Below are 18995 nucleotides of genomic sequence, written 5' to 3'. Positions count from 1 at the left end.
CCGCCCCTCCGAGAAAGGGAGAGACTGAGACAGAGGGATGGAGGGAAGGTGTGCAGACAATACATGGCGATTGATGATTCCCTGCGAGGGTTTATTGGGTGTGGATGCCGTGTGTAGCGCAGTGTGGGAGGAGCCTGCCGTCATGTCCTGCCGTCGACAACCGGCTCCATCACAACAGAAGTCGAAAGCTTTCTTTAAACGTTAAAAGCACAGAACGATTCTCGCCCCGAGTCCAGGAGGCGGCTGCAAACAGGACGGGCCGACATTCTAAGCCTCACTGGCGACAATGTACTTTCTGTGGAAGAGAGAGAGAGGAGGGAGAGTTCAGAGTGTATTGGGGCGTCGGGAGATCAGAAACACGGAACGTCAGGACACAGTTAGCTTGACCAAGGGTCAAATAAACTCAGACTCACCCTCCCTTCTTACACCGGCAACAGCGAGGGGCTTGAAGTCTGTCAGCTGCAAGTGAAACAGTTGGCAGCGGTTAGAGTGTCAGTCACACTGTACAGGCAGAGAGAGAGAGGGGGAGGGAGAGAGGGAGGGAGAGAGGGGGAGAGAGAGGGGGGGAGAGAGAGGGAGAGGGAGGGGGAGGGGGAGGGAGAGAGGGGGAGAGAGAGGGGGAGAGGGAGGGGGGGAGAGAGAGGGGGGGAGAGAGAGAGGGAGGGGGAGAGAGGGAGGGGGAGAGAGAGGGGGAGCGAGAGAGGGGGGGAGAGAGAGAGGGAGAGGGGGAGGGAGAGAGGGGGAGCGAGAGAGGGGGAGAGAGGGAGGGGGAGAGAGAGGGGGGGAGAGAGAGAGGGAGAGGGGGAGGGAGAGAGGGGGAGCGAGAGAGGGGGAGAGAGAGAGGGGGGGGAGAGAGAGGGGGGGAGAGAGAGGGGGGGAGAGAGAGGGGAAGAGAGAGGGAGGGGGAGAGAGAGGGCGGGGGAGAGAGAGGGGGGGAGAGAGAGAGGGAGGGGGAGAGAGGGAGGGGGAGAGAGAGGGGGAGCGAGAGAGGGGGGGAGAGAGGGGGAGCGAGAGAGGGGGAGAGAGAGGGGGGGGGAGGGAGGGGGAGCGAGAGAGGGGGAGAGAGAGGGGGGGGGAGGGAGAGAGGGGGAGAGAGAGGGGGGAAGAGAGAGGGAGGGGGAGAAAGAGGGCGGGGGAGAGAGAGGGGGGGAGAGAGAGGGGGGGAGCGAGAGAGGGGGAGAGAGAGAGGGGGGGAGGGAGAGAGGGGGAGCGAGAGAGGGGGAGAGAGAGAGGGGGAGAGAGAGGGGGAGCGAGAGAGGGGGAGAGAGAGGGGGGGGAGGGAGAGAGGGGGAGCGAGAGAGGGGGAGAGAGAGGGGGGAAGAGAGAGGGAGGGGGAGAAAGAGGGCGGGGGAGAGAGAGGGGGGGAGAGAGAGGGGGGGAGCGAGAGAGGGGGAGAGAGAGAGGGGGGGAGGGAGAGAGGGGGAGCGAGAGAGGGGGAGAGAGAGGGGGGAAGAGAGAGGGGAGGGGGAGCGAGAGAGGGGGAGAGAGAGGGGGGAAGAGAGAGGGAGGGGGAGAAAGAGGGCGGGGGAGAGAGAGGGGGGGAGAGAGAGGGGGGGAGCGAGAGAGGGGGAGAGAGAGAGGGGGGGAGGGAGAGAGGGGGAGCGAGAGAGGGGGAGAGAGAGGGGGGAAGAGAGAGGGAGGGGGAGAAAGAGGGCGGGGGAGAGAGAGGGGGGGAGAGAGAGGGGGGGAGCGAGGGAGGGGGAGAAAGAGGGAGGGGGAGAGAGAGGGGGGGAGCGAGAGAGGGGGAGAGAGAGGGGGGAAGAGAGAGGGAGGGGGAGAGAGAGGGGGGAAGAGAGAGGGAGGGGGAGAGAGAGGGGGGGAGAGAGTGAGGGAGAGGGGGAGAGGGGGAGAGAGAGGGGGGGGAGAGAGAGAGGGGGGGAGAGAGGGAGAGAGGGGGGGAGAGGGGGAGCGAAGGGGAGAGGGAGAGAAAGAAAGGGAGAGACAGAATGATAGAGGGAGACACAGAGAGAGACAAGAGAAATAGACAGAGAGATAGACAGAGAGAGAGATAGAGAGAATGAGATAGAGAGAGCGAAGGGGGAGGGAGAGGGAGAGAGAGACAGAGAAAGAGAGACAGAGAGAGACAGAGAGAGAGAGAGAGAGAGAGAGAGGGACAGAGAGAGAGGGACAAAGAGAGAGAGACAGAGAGAGAGAGAAAGGGACAGAGAGAGAGAGACAGAGAGAGAGAAAGGGACAGAGAGGCACGCGCACCAATAGAGGAGGATGCGCGAGAGGTCAGAATTTGAGGAGCACATAGATAGGGAGGGGCGTAGAGGCTGGAGGAGGTTACAGAGATAGGGAGGGGCGTAGAGGCTGGAGGAGGTTACAGAGATAGGGAGGGGTGTAGGGGCTGGAGGAGGTTACAGAGATAGGGAGGGGTGTAGGGGCTGGAGGAGGTTACAGAGATAGGGAGGGGTGTAGGGGCTGAAGGAGGTTACAGATATAGGGAGGGGTGTAGCGACTGGAGGAGGTTAGAGATAGGGAGGGGTGTAGGGGCTGGAGGAGGTTAGAGATAGGGAGGGGTGTAGGGGCTGGAGGAGGTTACAGAGATAGGGAGGGGTGTAGGGGCTGGAGGAGGTTACAGAGATAGGGAGGGGTGTTGGGGCTGGAGGGGGTTACAGAGATAGGGAGGGGTGTAGGGGCTGGAGGAGGTTACAGAGATAGGGAGGGGTGTAGGGGCTGGAGGAGGTTACAGAGATCGGGAGAGGCGAGGAGAGCTCGGAGGGAACTGAACACTCGGATGAGAATTGTAAAAGAAGGATGTGTAGTTGAGGTGCAGGAGATAAAAAGTTGGAAGGATAAACGATCAGGTGACACTTACAAAGAAGCACCAATATTCCGGTTAAGAAGAAGATGGCGGACAATATCAGACCCCACTTCCTCAGGTATTCATAATCTAGGAGAGATCGGGATAAACACAGCGGGTTAATCAGAGAAGGGGAGAGAGAGAGACCACTTCATCAAAACTCCCAAAGAAACTGATCAAATACCTCGCCCTCCCCACCCCAAATTAGGCTGGCTATTTGACTGGGTAAGGCATCGGTATTTTGCAGCTGCAAAAGATCGGGAGCCTGTGATCTCGCCCGGTCCTTCCCAAACCCAGCGGAGCTGATAGAAATTATTTGTATTGCTGCAACGCCTGTCACCCGCTCCGGACGTCCCAAAACGCCTCACAGCCAACAAAGGACTTTTTTGGAGTGTGCTCACTGTTGTAATGTGGGAAACGCCAATCTGCACACAGCAAGATTCCACACACAGCGATGTGATAATGACCCGGATCGTCTGTGTTAGTGATGTTGGTCGAGGGATAAATATTGGCCCCCGGACACCGGGGAGAACTCCCCCTGCTCTTCTTCCAAACAGTGGCCCCGGGATCTTTTACATCCACCTGAGAGCTCCCTCAGTACTGCCCCTCCGACAGTACGGCGCTCCCTCAGTACTGCCCCTCCGACAGTGCGGCGCTCCCTCAGTACTGCCCCTCCGACAGTGCGGCGCTCCCTCAGTACTGCCCCTCCGACAGTGCGGCGCTCCCTCAGTACTGCCCCTCCGACAGTACGGCGCTCCCTCAGTACTGCCCCTCCGACAGTGCGGCGCTCCCTCAGTACTGCCCCTCCGACAGTGCGGCGCTCCCTCAGTACAGCCCCTCCAACAGTGCGGCGCTCCCTCAGTACTGCCCCTCCGACAGTGCGGAGCTCCCTCAGTACTGCCCCTCCGACAGTGCGGTGCTCCCTCAGTACTGCCCCTCCGACAGTGCGGCGCTCCCTCAGTACTGCCCCTCCGACAGTGCGGCGCTCCCTCAGTACTGCCCCTCCGACAGTGCGGCGCTCCCTCAGTACTGCCCCTCCGACAGTGCGGTGCTCCCTCAGTACTGCCCCTCCGACAGTGCGGCGCTCCCTCAGTACAGCCCCTCCAACAGTGCGGCGCTCCCTCAGTACCGCCCCTCCGACAGTGCGGCACTCCCTCAGTACTGCCCCTCCGACAGTGCGGTGCTCCCTCAGTACTGCCCCTCCGACAGTGCGGCGCTCCCTCAGTACTGCCCCTCCGACAGTGCGGCGCTCCCTCAGTACTGCCCCTCCGACAGTGCGGCGCTCCCTCAGTACTGCCCCTCCGACAGTACGGCGCTCCCTCAGTACTGCCCCTCCGACAGTACGGCGCTCCCTCAGTACTGCCCCTCCGACAGCGCAGTGCGGCGCTCCCTCAGTACTGCCCCTCCGACAGTGCGGCGCTCCCTCAGTACTGCCCCTCCGACAGTGCGGCGCTCCCTCAGTACTGCCCCTCCGACAGTACGGCACTCCCTCAGTACTGCCCCTCCGACAGTGCGGCACTCCCTCAGTACTGCCCCTCCGACAGTACGGCACTCCCTCAGTACTGCCCCTCCGACAGTACGGCGCTCCCTCAGTACTGCCCCTCCGACAGTGCTCCCTCAGTACTGCCCCTCCGACAGTACGGCGCTCCCTCAGTACCGCTCCTCGGACAGTGCGGCGCTCCCTCAGTACTGCCCCTCCGACAGTACGGCGCTCCCTCAGTACCGCTCCTCGGACAGTGCGGCACTCCCTCAGTACTGCCCCTCCGACAACGCAGTACGGCGCTCCCTCAGTACTGCCCCTCCGACAGTACGGCGCTCCCTCAGTACTGCCCCTCCGACAGCGCAGTGCGGCGCTCCCTCAGTACTGACACTGGAGGAGTGTGGACCTCGATGATGAGCTCGAGCCTCGGGAGTGGTGCACTGAGCCGGAGTGCGATTGTTCAGGAACTGACACCATCATGTCCTTGAGCTGTGACAATGATGGAGTTAGTATCAACATACCGTATTCAAATCTCTTCGCATTATCGTTGGCACCCCACTGGTTGTCTGTCAAAAGATGAAAAAATATGACTTGACACAACCACTGATAAAACACGGCCCTTTGTGTGAAGAAGTGCTCCCTGACATCACCCCTGAACGGCCTGGCTCGAATTTTAAGGTGACGCCCCCTTGTTCTGGACTGCCCCCACCAGAGGGAACCGTTTCTCTCTCGATCTCCCCGATCCAATCCTTCAATCATCTCAAACCCCTCCACCAGATCGCCCCTTCATCTTCTAAACTCGCGGGAACACAGGCCCGGTCTGTGCGATCTGTCCTGGTACAAACTAGGGTTGTGTTCCCATGAATTTACATGTATAAGGAGCGAAGTTTTCAGGATATTAAGGTGGAACTGATGAGGTAGACACAGATAAACTATTTCTGTTGGTTGCAGAGTCTAGGACGACGAGGCAGTCTGAAAATTAGAGCCCGACCTTTCATGAGTGGTAAGGAAACACATCGACATCATCATCATCAGAGGCAGTCCCTCTTAACACGAGTCCTGAGGTGGCTGAACAGTCCAATACGAGAACCACAGTCCCTGTCACAGGTGGGACAGACAGACGTTGAGGGAAGGGGAGGGTGGGACAGACAGACGTTGAGGGAAGGGGAGGGTGGGACAGATAGACGTTGAGGGAAGGGGAGGGTGGGACAGATAGACGTTGAGGGAAGGGGAGGGTGGGACAGATAGACGTTGAGGGAAGGGGAGGGTGGGACAGACAGACGTTGAGGGAAGGGGAGGGTGGGACAGATAGACGTTGAGGGAAGGGGAGGGTGGGACAGATAGACGTTGAGGGAAGGGGAGGGTGGGACAGATAAACGTTGAGGGAAGGGGAGGGTGGGACATATAGACGTTGAGGGAAGGGGAGGGTGGGACAGATAGACGTTGAGGGAAGGGGAGGGTGGGACAGATAGACGTTGAGGGAAGGGGAGGGTGGGACAGATAGACGTTGAGGGAAGGGGAGGGTGGGACAGATAGACGTTGAGGGAAGGGGAGGGTGGGACAGATAGACGTTGAGGGAAGGGGAGGGTGGGACAGATAAACGTTGAGGGAAGGGGAGGGTGGGACAGATAGACGTTGAGGGAAGGGGAGGGTGGGACAGACAGACGTTGAGGGAAGGGGAGGGTGGGACTGGTTTGCCGCACGCTCCTTCCGCTGCCTGCGCTTGGTTTCTGCACGCTCTCGGCGACGAGACTCGAGGTGCTCAGCGCCCTCCCGGATGCACTTCCTCCACTTAGGGCGGACTGGTCTTTGGGCCCAGGGACTCCCAGGTGTCGGTGGGGGATGTTGCACTTTATCAGGGAGGCTTTGAGGGTGGTCCCTTGTAACGTTTCCTCTGCCCACCTTTGGCTCGTTTGCCCGTGAAGGAGTTCCGAGTAGAGCGCTTGCTTTGGGGAGTCTCGTGTCTGGGGGACATGCGGACAATGTGGCCCTGCCCAGCGGAGCTGGTCGAGTGTGGTCAGTGCTTCGATGCTGGGGATTTTGGCCTGACCTCTACACACACAGTTTGGAACTCTCTCCCACAAACGGCAATCGATGCTGGGGGTCAATTGTTCATTTTAAATCGGAGATTGATAGATTTCTGTTAACCAAAGGTATTCAGGGAAATGGGCCAAAGGCGAGTCGATGGAGTTAGATCGCAGATCATCCGGGATCTCATTGAATGGTGGAGGAGGCTCGAGGGGCTGAATGGGCCTCCTCCTGTTCCTGTGTAACAGGCTCGAGGGGCTGAATGGGCCTCCTCCTGTTCTTGTGTAACAGGCTCGAGGGGCTGAATGGGCCTCCTCCTGTTCCTGTGTAACAGGCTCGAGGGGCTGAATGGGCCTCCTCCTGTTCCTGTGTAACAGGCTCGAGGGGCTGAATGGGCCTCCTCCTGTTCCTGTGTAACAGGCTCGAGGGGCCGAATGGGCCTCCTCCTGTTCCTGTGTAATAGGCTCGAGGGGCTGAATGGGCCTCCTCCTGTTCCTGTATAACAGGCTCGAGGGGCTGAATGGGCCTCCTCCTGTTCCTGTGTAACAGGCTCGAGGGGCTGAATGGGCCTCCTCCTGTTCCTGTGTAACAGGCTCGAGGGGCTGAATGGGCCTCCTCCTGTTCCTAATGTAACAGGCTCGAGGGGGTGAATGGGCCTCCTCCTGTTCCTATGTAACAGACTCGAGGGGCTGAATGGGCCTCCTCCTGTTCCTGTGTAACAGGCTCGAGGGGCTGAATGGGCCTCCTCCTGTTCCTGTGTAACAGGCTCGAGGGGCTGAATGGGCCTCCTCCTGTTCCTAATGTAACAGGCTCGAGGGGGTGAATGGGCCTCCTCCTGTTCCTATGTAACAGACTCGAGGGGCTGAATGGGCCTCCTCCTGTTCCTGTGTAACAGGCTCGAGGGGCTGAATGGGCCTCCTCCTGTTCCTGTGTAACAGGCTCGAGGGGCTGAATGGGCCTCCTCCTGTTCCTGTGTAACAGGCTCGAGGGCTGAATGGGCCTCCTCCTGTTCCTGTGCAACAGGCTCGAGGGGCTGAATGGGCCTCCTCCTGTTCCTGTGTAACAGGCTCGAGGTGCTGAATGGGCCTCCTCCTGTTCCTGTGTAACAGGCTCAAGGGGCTGAGTGGGCCTCCTCCTGTTCCTGTGTAACAGGCTCGAGGGGCTGAATGGGCCTCCTCCTGTTCCTGTGTAACAGGCTCGAGGGGCTGAATGGGCCTCCTCCTGTTCCTGTGTAACAGGCTCGAGGGGCTGAATGGGCCTCCTCCTGTTCCTGTGTAACAGGCTCGAGGGGCTGAATGGGCCTCCTCCTGTCCCTGTGTCCTTGTAATTAAACCCTTTTAACCATGGTATCACCCTGGGGTAAGCTTTCTTGAGGCAGGTGTTTCTCGCAGTCATGAGGACCGAGACATCTCCAACGACGATCCGGATTGCTCCCCATCACCGCCCCCCCAATCCCTTACCTCTGATACGCGGAGCCATTCTCGTCACAGGATACTCGGTCCGTCTCGTTCCACGGGTAGGACTGGGGGTCCCTTTGGAATCGCGGTAAGTCGGATCTGCTTGCAAGAGAGACAAAGCGGTTTACTCTCGCCTTGCATGACACCTTCGAACCCCGTGCTGTCCCTGCCCTGGGAGTGTTTGATGGGACAGTGTAGAGGGAGCTTTACTCTGTATCTAAGCCCCTGTACCTGCCCTGGGAGTGTTTGATGGGACAGTGTAGAGGGAGCTTTACTCTGTATCTAACCCCCTGTACCTGCCCTGGGAGTGTTTGATGGGACAGTGTAGAGGAAGCTTTACTCTGTATCTAACCCCGTGCTGCACCTGCCCTGGGAGTGTTTGATGGGACAGTGTAGAGGGAGCTTTACTCTGTATCTAACCCCCTGTACCTGCCCTGGGAGTGTTTGATGGGACAGTGTAGAGGGAGCTTTACTCTGTATCTAACCCCGTGCTGTACCTGCCCTGGGAGTGTTTGATGGGACAGTGTAGAGGGAGCTTTACTCTGTATCTAACCCCGTGCTGTACCTGCCCTGGGAGTGTTTGATGGGACAGTGTAGAGGGAGCTTTACTCTGTATCTAACCCCGTGCTGTACCTGCCCTGTGAGTGTTTGATGGGACAGTGTAGAGGGAGCTTTACTCTGTATCTAACCCCCTGTACCTGCCCTGGGAGTGTTTGATGGGACAGTGTAGAGGGAGCTTTACTCTGTATCTAACCCCCTGTACCTGCCCTGGGAGTGTTTGATGGGACAGTGTAGAGGGAGCTTTACTCTGTATCTAACCCCGTGCTGTACCTGCCCTGGGAGTGTTTGATGGGACAGTGCAGAGGGAGCTTTACTCTGTATCTAACCCCCTGTACCTGCCCTGGGAGTGTTTGATGGGACAGTGTAGAGGGAGCTTTACTCTGTATCTAACCCCCTGTACCTGCCCTGGGAGTGTTTGATGGGACAGTGCAGAGGGAGCTTTACTCTGTATCTAACCCCCTGTACCTGCCCTGGGAGTGTTTGATGGGATAGTGTAGAGGGAGCTTTACTCTGTATCTAACCCCCTGTACCTGCCCTGGGAGTGTTTGATGGGACAGTGTAGAGGGAGCTTTACTCTGTATCTAACCCCTTGTACCTGCCCTGGGAGTGTTTGATGGGACAGTGTAGAAGGAGCTTTACTCTGTATCTAACCCCCTGTACCTGCCCTGGGAGTGTTTGATGGGACAGTGTAGAGGGAGCTTTACTCTGTATCTAACCCCGTGCTGTACCTGCCCTGGGAGTGTTTGATGGGACAGTGTAGAAGGAGCTTTATTCTGTTTTAAACCCATGCTGAATGGGCCTCCTCCTGTTCCTGTGTAACAGGCTCAAGGGACTGAATGGGCCTCCTCCTGTTCCTGTGTAACAGGCTCGAGGGGCTGAATGGGCCTCCTCCTGTTCCTGTGTAACAGGCTCGAGGGGCTGAATGGGCCTCCTCCTGTTCCTGTGTAACAGGCTCAAGGGGCTGAATGGGCCTCCTCCTGTTCCTGTGTAAAAGGCTCGAGGGGCTGAATGGACCTCCTCCTGTTCCTGTGTAACAGGCTCGAGGGGCTGAATGGGCCTCCTCCTGTTCCTGTGTAACAGGCTCGAGGGGCTGAATGGGCCTCCTCCTGTTCCTGCGTAACAGGCTCGAGGGGCTGAATGGGCCTCCTCCTGTTCCTGTGTAACAGGCTCGAGGGGCTGAATGGGCCTCCTCCTGTTCCTGTGTAACAGGCTCGAGGGGCTGAATGGGCCTCCTCCTGTTCCTGTGTAACAGGCTCGAGGGGCTGAATGGGCCTCCTCCTGTTCCTGTGTAACAGGCTCGAGGGGCTGAATGGGCCTCCTCCTGTTCCTGCGTAACAGGCTCGAGGGGCTGAATGGGCCTCCTCCTGTTCCTGTGTAACAGGCTCGAGGGGCTGAATGGGCCTCCTCCTGTTCCTGTGTAACAGGCTCGAGGGGCTGAATGGGCCTCCTCCTGTTCCTGTGTAACAGGCTCGAGGGGCTGAATGGACCTCCTCCTGTCCCTGTGTAACAGGCTCGAGGGGCTGAATGGGCCTCCTCCTGTTCCTGTGTAACAGGCTCGAGGGGCTGAATGGGCCTCCTCCTGTTCCTGCGTAACAGGCTCGAGGGGCTGAATGGGCCTCCTCCTGTTCCTGTGTAACAGGCTCGAGGGGCTGAATGGGCCTCCTCCTGTTCCTGTGTAACAGGCTCGAGGGGCTGAATGGGCCTCCTCCTGTTCCTGTGTAACAGGCTCAAGGGGCTGAATGGGCCTCCTCCTGTTCCTGTGTAACAGGCTCGAGGGGCTGAATGGGCCTCCTCCTGTTCCTGTGTAACAGGCTCAAGGGGCTGAATGGGCCTCCTCCTGTTCCTGTGTAACAGGCTCGAGGGGCTGAATGGGCCTCCTCCTGTTCCTGTGTAACAGGCTCGAGGGGCTGAATGGGCCTCCTCCTGTTCCTGTGTAACAGGCTCGAGGGGCTGAATGGGCCTCCTCCTGTTCCTGTGTAACAGGCTCGAGGGGCTGAATGGGCCTCCTGTTGCTGTGTTACTATGAGGAGTTGTGGTTCCCTAGGCAACGAGGACTGTTCGAGAGGTGATCATTGCAGTTACCTGCGTGTGCTGAGGAGTTCCATGTGTCAGTAAACTCAGTTGAGATGGAGGTGATGTTCTCAGCATCTGTTAAAGTTATAACGTGCGTTAGACATCAAGAAATCTTCTGAAGAAAATAATTCCTTCCGCTCCTCTGTCTACGATGCGTCCCGTCACCGTGCGGGGGAATCACACAGACACAGACCTGTGTCCCGTCACCGTGCGGGGGGAATCACACAGACACAGACCCGTGTCCCGTCACCGTGCGGGGGGAATCACACAGACACAGACCCGTGTCCCGTCACCGTGCGGGGGGAATCACACAGACACAGACCCGTGTCCCATCACCGTGCGGGGGAATCACAGACACAGACCCACGTCCCGTCACCGTGCGGGGGGAATCACACAGACACAGACCCACGTCCCGTCACCGTGCGGGGGGAATCACACAGACACAGACCCACGTCCCGTCACCGTGCGGGGGGAATCACAGACACAGACCCGCGTCCCGTCACCGTGCGGGGGGAATCACAGACACAGACCCACGTCCCGTCACCATGCGGGGGGAATCACACAGACACAGACCCACGTCCCGTCACCGTGCGGGGGAATCACACAGACACAGACCCGTGTCCCGTCACCGTGCGGGGGAATCACAGACACAGACCCACGTCCCATCACCGTGCGGGGGAATCACAGACACAGACCCACGTCCCATCACCGTGCGGGGGAATCACACAGACACAGACCCGTGTCCCGTCACCGTGCGGGGGGAATCACACAGACACAGACCCGTGTCCCGTCACCGTGCGGGGGGAATCACAGACACAGACCCGTGTCTTATCATGATACGGTCGTCAGAGTGAGGCCCTACCTATCCATGGTGGTGTTACCTTTGTTCTATTCATTGTTTTCTCATCTTCGAGTCCCACTGAGCGAGAGGACAATAAAAGCGCACACAGGAGGTTATTGATGAAGTGACTCTGCCTCAGAATCTGCAAACCCATCGCACCCTTGGCTTCTGGCTCTCATGTCGCCGTGCTCTAAGCATGGCTGTTCTACTGACAAGTCTAGCTGGGGGGTAGCGAAGCAAGGATGGATGGAATGGAGGAAAGGAGAAAGGAGGGATGGAGGCAGGGAGCGAGGAAGGAAGAGAGGGAGGGAGGGAGGGTGGAAGAGAGGGAGGGAGGGAGGAAGATGTTATATGTGTAAACCTGCAAATACTTTGTTGAACCACCAGAGGGCTCATCCCCTGGAGTCCCAAGGGATCCCACAATCCCTTGGGAGCACCTGTACGTAAGGAGGCCTCGCAGACTGGAGAGGCACTCTGGAGACCTGCAATAAAAGACTACGGTCACACTTTGCCTTGAGCTCACAGTACCTGGTCAGACTCTTTATTCATACACTACAACTGGCGACGAGATACAGACGCCGAACCCCACCGCAACGATGCAGAGAACAGTGGGCATCCGGGAGAAATTTTCCGAGGGAGATGATTGGGAAACCATCGCGGAGCGACTCGACCAATACTTCGTGGCCAACGAGCTGGAAGGAGAAGCTAAGGCTGCCAAACAAAGGTCGATCCTCCTCACCATCTGCGGGGCACCAACGTATGGCCTCATGAAAAATCTGCTCGCTCCAGCGAAACCCACAGAGAAATCGTACGACGATTTGTGCACACTGGTCGGAGAGCATGTGAACCCAAAGGAAAGCGTTCTGATGGCGAGGTACCGGTTCTACACCGACAAGAGGTCTGAAGGCCAGGAAGTGGCGAGCTATGTCACCGAGCTAAGACGCCTTGCAGGACATTGCAAATGTGAAGGACGCTTGGAGCACATGCTCAGGGACTTCTGCGTGCTTGGCATTGGCCACGAAACCATACGTCGCAAACTTTTGACCGTAGAGACCCCAACCTTGAGTAAAGCCCGTAGCGATAGCCCAGGCGTTCATTGCCACCAGTGACAATACCAAGCAAATCTCTCAGCACACAAGCGCTGCTACAAGTACTGTGAACAAAGTGATGTTGTTTTGAATCGTAACGTACAGGGCAGGTCACACATGCCTGCAGCTGCACATCCGCAGATGACTCAGAGTCCACCGTCAAGGGTGATGAACGCAAGGCCATTAACACCTTGTTGGCGCTGCGGGGGTGATCATCGTTTCCATTCATGCCGATTCAAAGAGTACGTTTGCAAGGGCTGTGGAACAATGGGATACCTCCAACGTATGTGCAGGCGAGCTGCAAACCCTGCTAATCCTGCAAACCACCATGTTGCAGAGGAGGACAGATCCACGGCGGATCACGACGAACCAGAGCCTCAGACCGAGGAGGCAGAGGTACATGGGGTGCACACATTTACCACAAAGTGTCCCCCGATAATGCAGAAGGTTGAATTAAATGGACTCCCGGTGTTAATGGAGCTGGACACAGGCGCGAGCCAGTCCATCATGGGCAAAAAGACTGCCGATAAATTGTGGTGCAGCAAGGCCTCAAGGCCAGTCCTGACTCCCATTCACACTAAGCTGAGAACTTACACAAAGGAACTGATTCCCGTAATTGGCAGTGCTACCGTAAAGGTCTCCTACGATGGAAACATAGAAACATAGACAATAGGTGCAGGAGTAGGCCATTCGGCCCTTCGAGCCTGCACCACCATTCAATATGATCACGGCTGATCATTCCCTCAGTACCCCATTCCTGCTTTCTCTCCGTACCCCTTGATCCCTTTAGCCGTAAGGGCCACATCTAACTCCCTCTTGAATATATCTAACGAACTGGCCTCAACAACTTTCTGTGGTAGAGAATTCCACAGGTTCACAATTCTCTGGGTGAAGAAGTTTCTCCTCATCTCGGTCCTAAATGGCTTACCCCTTATCCTAAGACTGTGTCTCCTGGTTCTGGACTTCCCCAATATCGGGAACAATCTACCCGCATCTAACCTGTCCAGTCCTGTCAGAATTTTATATATTTCTATGAGATCCCCTCTCATCCTTCTAAACTCCAATGTATAAAGGCCCAGTTGATCCAGTCTCTCCTCATATGTCAGTCCTGCCATCCCTGGAATCAGTCTGGTGAACCTTCGCTGCACTCCCTCAATAGCAAGAACGTCCTTCCTCAGATTAGGAGACCAAAACTGAACACAGTATTCCAGGTGAGGCCTATACAACTGCAGTAAGACCTCCCTGCTCCTATACTCAAATACCCTCGCTATGAAGGCCAACATACCATTTGTCTTCTTCACCGCCTGCTGTACCTGCATGCCAACTTTCAATGACTGATGAACTATAACACCTAAGTCTCGTTGCACCTCCCCTTTTCCTAATCTGTCACCATTCAGATAATATTCTGCCTTCGTGTTTTTGCCCCCAAAGTGGATAACCTCACATTTATCCACATTATACTGCATCTGCCATGTATTTGCCCACTCACCTAACCTGTCCAAGTCACCCTGCAGCCTCTTAGCGTCCTCACAGCTCACACCACCACCCAGTTTAGTGTCATCTGCAAACTTGGAGATATTACACTCAATTCCTTCATCCAAATCATTGGTGTATATTGTAAATAGCTGGGGTCCCAGCACTGAGCCCTGCGGCACCCCACTAGTCACTGCCTGTCATTCTGAAAAGGACCCGTTTATCCCGACTCTCTGCTTCCTGTCTGCCAACCAGTTCTCTATCCACGTCAGTACATTACCCCAATACCATGTACTTTAATTTTGCACAACAATCTCTTGTGTGGGACCTTGTCAAAAGCCTTTTGAAAGTCCAAATGCACCACATCCACTTGTTCTCCCTTGTCCACTCTACTAGTTACATCCTCAAAAAACTCCAGAAGACTTGTCAAGCATGATTTCCCCTTTCATAAATCCATGCTGACTTGGACCGATCCTGTCACTGCTTTCCAAATGCGCTGCTATTACATCTTTAATAATTGATTCCAACATTTTCCCCACTACTGATGTCAGGCTAACCGGTCTATAATTACCCGCTTTCTCTCTCCCTCCCTTTTTAAAAAGTGGGGTTACATTAGCTACCCTCCAGTCCATGGGAACTGATGGAGCGGTGCACTCTGGGTGGTACCGGGCGATGGTCCCACGCTGCTCGGCAGGAGCTGGCTGGGACTGGGACGACGTCCGAGCGCTCTCAGCCCGCTGACGACACTTCGTGTGCCCAGGTCTTAAACAAGTTCCCCTCGCTGTTCGAACCAGGCATCGGGAAGTTCCAAGGAGCAAAAGTGCAGATCCACCTAATTCCGGGGGCGTGACCCATCCATCACAAGGCGAGAGCAGTACTGTACATGATCAGAGAGAGGGTGGAGATTGAGCTAGACCGGCTGCAAAGAGAGGGCATCATTTCGCCGATCGACTTCAGCGAGTGGGCCAGTCCTATTGTACCAGTCCTCAAGGGAGACGGCACCGTCAGAATCTGTGGTGATTACAAAGTAACTATCAATCGTTTCTCCCTGCAGGATCAATACCCGCTACCAAAGGCAGACGACCTTTTTACTACGCTGGCGGGAGGAAAGACGTTCGCGAAGCTGGACTTGACCTCGGCCTACATGACGCAGGAGCTGGAGGAATCATCGGAGGGCCTCACCTGCATCAACACGCACAAAGGTCTCTTCATTTACAACAGATGCCCGTTTGGGGTTCGGTCGGCCGCGGCGATATTCCAGAGGAAGATGGAAAGCTCGCTGAAGTCGGTCCCGCGCATGGTGGTCTTCCAGGACGACATCTTGGTCACAGGTCGGAACACCGTCGAGCACCTGCAGAACCTGGAGGAGGTTCTTAGTCGAATCAACCGCGTGGGGCTCAGGTTAAAATGCTCGAAGTGCGTTGCCCTAGCGCCTGAAGTGGAGTTCCTGGGGCGAAGAATCGCGGCGGACGGCATCAGGCCCACCGATTCGAAGACGGAGGCAATCGAGAACGCACCGAGGCCACAGAACGTGATGGAGCTGCGGTCGTTTCTAGGACACCTGAACTACTTTGGTAACTTCTTACCGGGTCTCCGCACACTGTTAGAACCACTGCACGCCTTACTGCGTAAAGGAGATGAATGGGTTTGGGGCAAAAGCCAAGAAAATGCCTTTGTAAAAGCTAGAAACTTGTTATGCTCAAACAAATTGCTTGTGTTGTATGATCCATGTAAGCGTTTGGTACAAGCATGTGATGCCTCGTCATACAGCGTCGGGTGTGTATTGCAACAAGCTAATGATTTCGGGAAACTGCAACCGGTTGCTTATGCATCCAGGAGTCTGTCTAAGGCCGAGAGAGCCGACAGCATGATTGAAAAAGAAGCGTTAGAGTGTGTTTATGGGGTAAAGAAAATGCTTTAATATCTGTTTGGACTCAAATTTGAATTGGAAACTGACTAGAAGCTACTTATATCCCTCTTTTCTGAAAGTAAGGGGATAAATACGAATGCATCGGCCCGCATCCAGAGATGGGCGCTCACGTTGTCCACCTACAACTATGCCATCTGCCACAGGCCAGGCACAGAAAACTGTGCCGATGCTCTCAGTAGGCTGCCATTGCCCACCACGGGGGTGGAGATGGCACAGCCCGCAGATTTGGTCATGGTAATGGAAGCATTCGAGAATGAGCAATCACCTGTTACCGCCCGACAGATTAGAACCTGGATGAGCCAGGACCCCTTACTGTCCTTAGTAAAATAAACTGTGCGCTCCACGGGAGTTGGTCTAGTGTCCCGTTAGAGATGCAGGAAGAAATAAAGCTGTACCAGCGGCACAAAGGTGAAATGTCTATACAGGCAGACTGCCTCCTATGGGGCAATTGGGTAGTGGGGCCAAAAAAGGCCAGGGACACTTTCATCAATGACCTCCACAGTACCCACCCAGGCATCGTAATGATGAAAGCGATAGCCAGATCCCACGTGTGGTGGCCCGGTATCAATGCAGACTTAAAGTCCTGCGTGCACAAATGTAATACATGCTCGCAGTTAAGCAATGCACCCAGGGAGGCGCCACTAAGTTTATGGTCCTGGCCCTCCAAACCGTGGTGCAGGGTCCATGTCGACTATGCAGGCCCATTCTTGGGACAAATGTTCCTCGTGGTTGTAGACGCGTACTCCAAATGGATTGAATGTGTGATAATGTCGGCTAGCATGTCCGCTGCCACCACTGAAAGCCTGCGGGCCATGTTTGCCACGCACGGCCTGCCTGATGCCCGTGTGAGTGTTTCACCAGTGCCGAGTTCAAAGAGTTCGTGACCCTCAACGGGATCAAACAACGGGATCTGCCCCGTTTAAACCAGCGTCCAATGGTCAGGCAGAGAGAGCAGTGCAAACCATCAAGCAAGGCTTGAAGAGGGTAACTGAAGGCTCACTGCAGACTCGCCTATCCCGAGTCCTGCTTAGCTATCGCACGAGACCACATTCACTCACTGGGATCCCACCCGCTGAACTGCTCATGAAAAGGGCACTTAAGACAAGGCTCTCGTTAGTCCACCCTGAGCTATATGAACAGGTAGAGAGCAGGCGGCTTCAACAAAGTGCATATCATGATAGCGCAAATGTGTCACGCGAAATTGAGATTAACGATCCTGTATTTCTGTTGAACTATGGACAAGGTCCCAAGTGGCTTCCCGGCACTGTCATTGCCAAAGACGGGAGTAGGGTGTTTCTGGTCAAACTCTCAAATGGACTCACCTGCAGGAAACACTTGGACCAAACCAAACTCAGATTCACGGACAATCCAGAACAACCCACAACAGACTCTACCTTGTTCGATCCTCCAACACACACACAAGAGGCAACCGACCCAAAGGTTCAACACGAAGCAGAACCCATCACCCGCAGCGGCCCAGCAGGGCCCAACACACCCGGCAGCCCAGCAAGGCCAGCTGCACAGCAGCCCAGCGAGGGCCCAACAAACAACTCACCAAAACCAGCATTTGCACCGAGACGATCAACCAGGGCAAGAAGGGCCCAGATCGAGTCACATTGTAAATAGTTACACTATCGACTTTGGGGGGGGGAGGGGAGTGTTGTTATATATGTAAACCTGTAAATACTTTGTTTAACCACCAGAGGGCTCATCCCCTGGAGTCCCAAGGGATCCCACAATGCCTTGGGAGCACCTGTACTTAAGGAGGCCTCACAGGCTGGAAAGGAACTCTGGAGACCTGCAATAAAAGACTAAGGTCACACGTTACTTGAGCTCCCAGTATCTGGTCAGACTCACTATTCATACAGTACAGAAGGGAGGAAGGAAGCAAGGGAGGGAGGCAGGGAGGAAAGGAAAGGAATGGAATGGAATCCGTACCCCAGTGAGAGTCGGTGTGTGTGGGACCTGCAAAATTCCAAAACTGAGATTGGTAGATTTGTGCTGGGTCAGGGTATCCAGGGTTACGGAACCAAGCCGGGGAGATGGAGTTAAGATATGGATCAGCGGTGATTTGAATAAATGGCGGAGCAGGCTCGAGGGGCCGAATGGACCTCCTCCTGTTCCTGTGTAACAGGCTCAAGGGGCCGAATGGACCTCCTCCTGTTCCTGTGTAACAGGCTCGAGGGGCCGAATGGACCTCCTCCTGTTCCTGTGTAACAGGCTCGAGGGGCCGAATGGACCTCCTCCTGTTCCTGTGTAACAGGCTCGAGGGGCTGAATGGGCCTCCTCCTGTTCCTGTGTAACAGGCTCGAGGGGGTGAGTGGGCCTCCAGTTGCTGTGTTACTATGAGGAGTTGTGGTTCCCTAGGCAACGAGGACTGTTCGAGAGGAGATCAATGCAGTTACCTGCGTGTGCTGAGGAGTTCCATGTGTCAGTAAACTCAGTTGAGACGGAGGTGATGTTCTCAGCATCTGTTAAAGTTATAACGTGCGTTAGATATAAAGAAATGTTCTTAAGAAAATAGTTCCTTCCGCTCCGCTGTCTACGATGCATCCCGTCACCATGCGGGGGGGAAATCACAGACACAGATCCGTACACCAGTGAGAGTCAGTGTGTGTGGGACCCGTACCCCAGTGAGAGTCAGTGTGTGTGGGACCCGTACCCCAGTGAGAGTCAGTGTGTGTGGGACTGTACCCCAGTGAGAGTCAGTGTGTGTGGGACCCGTACCCCAGTGAGAGTCAGTGTGTGTGGGACTGTACCCCAGTGAGAGTCAGTGTGTGTGGGACCTGTACCCCAGTGGGAGTCAGTGTGTGTGGGACTGTACCCCAGAGAGAGTCAGTGTGTGTGGGACCCGTACCCCAGTGAGAGTCAGTGTGTGTGGGACTGTACTCCAGTGAGAGTCAGTGTGTGTGGGACCCGTACCCCAGTGAGAGTCAGTGTGTGTGGGACCCATACCCCAGTGAGAGTCAGTGTGTGTGGGACCCGTACCCCAGTGAGAGTCAGTGTGTGTGGGACCCGTACCCCAGTGAGAGTCAGTGTGTGTGGGACCCGTACTCCAGTGAGAGTCAGTGTGTGTGGGACTGTACCCCAGTGAGAGTCAGTGTGTGTGTGGGACCTGTACCCCAGTGAGAGTCAGTGTGTGTGGGACTGTACCCCAGTGAGAGTCAGTGTGTGTGGGACCCATACCCCAGTGAGAGTCAGTGTGTGTGGGACCCGTACCCCAGTGAGAGTCAGTGTGTGTGGGACCCGTACCCCAGT

General features: G+C 56.0%; 1 long non-coding RNA gene across 2 annotated transcripts; it reads right to left on the bottom strand.

Annotated features, from left to right (window-relative positions):
• Positions 1–77: 77 nt before the first annotated feature.
• LOC139251258 (uncharacterized) lies at positions 78–18211 on the bottom strand. Of its 2 annotated transcripts, XR_011591384.1 has the most exons (7): positions 18143–18211; positions 10415–10480; positions 7775–7870; positions 4808–4852; positions 2822–2896; positions 414–459; positions 78–295 (listed from the first exon to the last, which is right to left on the bottom strand). It is a non-coding gene; the product is annotated as an uncharacterized lncRNA (long non-coding RNA). The 2 variants fall into 2 exon arrangements; XR_011591385.1 differs by lacking the exon at positions 10415–10480 and having other exon boundaries at positions 18143–18205.
• Positions 18212–18995: the final 784 nt, after the last annotated feature.

This window comes from Pristiophorus japonicus, unplaced genomic scaffold (genome assembly GCF_044704955.1).
Source record: "Pristiophorus japonicus isolate sPriJap1 unplaced genomic scaffold, sPriJap1.hap1 HAP1_SCAFFOLD_428, whole genome shotgun sequence".
Lineage (NCBI taxonomy): Eukaryota > Metazoa > Chordata > Chondrichthyes > Pristiophoridae > Pristiophorus > Pristiophorus japonicus.
This window is presented reverse-complemented; position numbering and strand designations above follow the sequence as displayed.